Source organism: Malania oleifera, chromosome 10 (assembly GCF_029873635.1).
Source record: "Malania oleifera isolate guangnan ecotype guangnan chromosome 10, ASM2987363v1, whole genome shotgun sequence".
In the NCBI taxonomy this organism is placed as follows: domain Eukaryota; kingdom Viridiplantae; phylum Streptophyta; class Magnoliopsida; order Santalales; family Ximeniaceae; genus Malania; species Malania oleifera.
This window is the reverse complement of record NC_080426.1, coordinates 20,987,512-20,991,852: the sequence shown is the minus strand read 5'-3', so window position 1 is coordinate 20,991,852 and position 4,341 is coordinate 20,987,512.

Sequence of the window (4,341 nt, the reverse complement as noted above, 5' to 3'; positions counted from 1 at the left end):
TATTATGATGTAAATTGCCATATATGTTTTTAGAGCCTTGTGTATATCAGTGATATGTTATGAGCACGATACCGGGGCCATAATGTGGAGAGAGGTGAAACCACACGTCTTAGTTAGAGTGTGGGTATGGAAAGACTATTGGTGACCTGGGTAAAGTACTCCTCGATGTAGTAATTCCGGGGCTCCATCTGATGCAGTAATCCCGGATGACTCTGCCTGGGTAGCATCTCCTGGTAAGGGTAGGCACCATCGTACTACTTTAGAGATTGACTTAGCTATAGTAGGTCGGCTATATGCTTGGTCTCGCTTTCGGGCCACACAACCCATCATGGGAGAAGGCATGTTAGAGCAGAGTATGTGAACGTGCGTGACGACACTAGTTCTACAGACCAAGTTGTGTCTTCTAGGCTTATATGGACATATTTACTATAGAGATACCTATATTGAGCCAGCAATGTGTTAGCATGAAAGTATGTATTTTTTAGATATACATTCTAGTATAGTTTTATAATGCCAATTAAATGATTAATGTTAGTAGAATATGTACACATGAAATCTCATACTAGCGACACACTGATGATAATATTATCCGTCTTACTGAGAGGTGTATCACCCTAATATACAAATGTTGTTTAAGGTCCTCCGAGGGATCGAGCCTAGCATCCTGTCGGGCTGAGTTTGGATAGTAGACAATCCTTGTCAGAGCTGGTGAGATATTAGATAGTGTTTGTCTCTTTTAGGGATTGTAATATATAGCAGATTATGTTTTCAGTTATCTATGGATGTATATGCAAAACAGTTAGAAACTCTGGTAAGTATTAGATGATGTATGTATTTTCGTTGTGTATGTTTATACAAATCAGTATAGAACACCCATTTTTCCCTTGTTTGGGCGGGTTGTATATGTATGGTTCAAAAAGATGTATGTCATGTATGTTTAGTGGCATTTCGGGCCCACCGAGAGGGTCGGGGCATTACAGGGGTACCTTTGATAAACGTACCTATATGAGTGTCAGAAGTGGTGTCACTTCCTATGAGAAATGGATTTATCTCTAGAGTACTTATTAAATTAGGATATAGATGCAAGGCCAATCCACGCATCGGTTTTTGGTAACACCTAAAGATCTGATAATTTGTGTGTGATATATATCCTGTTAATCAAAATAAAATTGTTAGTTCAAAGTTTGTCTACTATGTAATCCTGATTAACTTTGATATGTATTCACTAAGTGAAGGTTCAAGTTCTAAAAACACCTTTAGTTATGCATATATTTTCTCTTATCTAAATAAATTTTTTTTCATCTATATTTTGAAAATGGTGGGGGAATGTTAAAATATTTTCTAAAATAATTGATTTTATGGGTTTTCAAAGTCTTCCATTTTTGTATTTTCTAAAGCATTTGTGAGGAGCATTTAATGCTATGTGGGTTTGTCCCACATTAGAAAGAGTGAAAAAGTGAAAGTCATTAATAAATGATAAGGTGAAATATTTTCTTAAAATTAGTTAAAAGATAGTGCTAATGTGTATTCTAGTGCACCTTAGGATGGTGCTTCGCACCATCTGCACACGCACGCACGCGCGCATGACATGGACTGTGGGGCACTAGTGGCGCATTTAATTGGCGCACAAGCACTTAGCACTTTGCACGCTTGCATCGTTGCGAGATCGTGATCATTGATCATGATCGGATGGTTAAAAACTAATCTTATATTTTTTAAGATCAAGTGGTGCGACCAAGAGATCAGGTGTGACCTGGTCGACGGTACCATCTACTGAACATGAATTCCCGAGAGTCTCGATCAGGGGCGTGACCAGGCTCGACCAGGTTGACGCCGGGTGCGATTAGGTCAAATCTGTTTCGTGATTTAAATAGATGCAACCTTTCGGAAAAGACAAAATTTTTTCTATATAAAGATAGAGTTAACTCCACGAAATATACAGAAAATTCATCATTCTCTTATTATTTTTCTCTCAAAAACTTCCACAAATTATATCTTTTTCAAATCTGGATTCTATTTTCAGCAAAGATAGAATTTTAGAAAATTTGTTCAGATTATTCTAATGGTGTTTATGATCAGTTTTCGTTTGTATATAACGTAAACTGATATAAGATTATTAAGCTTGTGAATTTATACATTTACCAAAAATATTAAGGGATTTAGTGTTAGTAATAAAATCATAGGATATCTCATTTTTAGTCATCAATTTTGTATATTTTACCTGTATTTTTTTATAATAAATTAAAAAAAATAAGATATTTGATGTATCGAACAAATTTTATGAGTTATTTTGTTTTAAAAAAATTAAGAATCAATAAATATGAATGTTTTGTTTAAACAATGTATATTTTTGTGACTTTAACTGTATCTCATTCTAATTGATTTACAAAAAATATAAAAAATAACTTTTAATGACGGAATAAAATCGTTACTAATAATGCAAAACATCATTATTAGTGATTAGGGTTGACTTAGTGACAGTTCAAAATTGGTTACTAACTCACTATATCAATCGTCTCAAGTGACCATTAGTGATATTTTCATAAACCTTTACTATTGCTCACTTAATAGTGATGACAGCCAAGCGTCACTGAAAGAATTGAGATTGTTCCTAAAACTCAAATTATTTTGAAATCGAAATTTGTCATTGCTACTTAGCTTTTAGTGACATATTCAAATTCGTCACTAATACTTTACCTTTAGTGACAAATTTGAGCTCGTCACGAGTACTTGGATTTTAATGGCAAAAGAATTACATTTACAGACCTTGATACTTCAATTCTTTTCAATTTAATCTCATCTATAAAAAGCCTATTTCGGGTCAGTTTGGTATCGTTGCTATTTTCTATTTTCTATTTCTGTTTCTCCATAGTGAATAACAAGTTATAAAAACACACTTTTTATGTTATCAATTTTTTTATTTTTGTTATCGGTTTTCAACTATTTGTCAAAACAATTGAAAATCAGATTTTATGATTTTTGTTGTCGACTTTCAACTATTTGCCAAAAAAAATTGAAAACTAGATTTTATGATTTCCAGTTATTTTGACAACCTATTGCTAGATATTTTAATATCCATAAATAGTTTTTTTTAGATTAAATTATTTATTTTATACAATTCTAAATTAAAATCAATATTACATGATCATATGAATTTACATATAAATTAAGAGAGAAATATACATAAATTTCAAAATATTAATAATAAAACCAATTACAAAATACTTCTACTATTTTTCAATTGTCATGTCCAATAAAAGTTTATTGTGAAGTTAAATTTGAAGACAGAACAATTAAGTAAAATAATTAAAATAAAATTTATGTTTATTATAATTTTTTTTAATGGTATTATTTGTAATTTTATTAGTTTAATTAATTTTTATAAGTTTGCTTGATTTAAAGATGAAAATGAGAATTTTTTAAATTTAGTTTTAAATTTGTATTAGTTTTATAAATATTAACTAAACATGTAGTTGGTTTCTAGTTTTTAGTTTTTGTTTCTGATTTTTGATTTTCGCTTTTCTAATTTTTGACAATGATACCAAATGACCCCTTAAATGCTAGTCAAATACTATTGCTTCATTGAATATTGAATCATTTAAAGTTTAACCTTTATTTAGAATCTATAAAATGCAATTGTGCAAACAAATGCTTCCTGAGTCATGATTACGAGAAAAATTAAGATCAGTATAGTCCTCTAACCCTCCTATTCAATGAAATCACTCCAAATAATAGGACTCAACAAAATATACATGGATCCTACCATTTGAAATTTATTATTTGGAATGATTTAATTGGATGATAGAGCTTAACGGTAGCATCACGTCAATTCTCGAGGAGGACATAATCTTTTTTCCATAATTACAGTTGTAACCAACAACTTAAGCCTTGATTATCATTTTTAAGGAAAAAAAATTTTTTTTTAATAATTTTAAATAACAATTTGAAATGGCAATATTTTGACAGGACAAAAGTAATATTTTAGGATAAAATCCCAAAATATAATATTGGTTTCGGAAAGTTATTAAAACCTCTATATATTTTTGTCCAATCAACACATTATCATTTTTAGAAATTGACATATTTTATAAGAAAAATAAATTCAACTACTCAATTTTGCTTATAAAATTATATATATATTTTTTATTACATACGAATTCCAACCATCAACAAGCCTTCGACCTAGTGCGACACCAAACCTGTGCGATTATTTTAAAAGCTTAGCACATAAAAATACAGCAAAAATAACTAAAGCCCAAAATATACGATTCAAAAGGCCAATTTTTTTTAATTTATTTTTTCGTTTCTAAATTTCTCACCGCCAAAAATCTACCCAGAAGT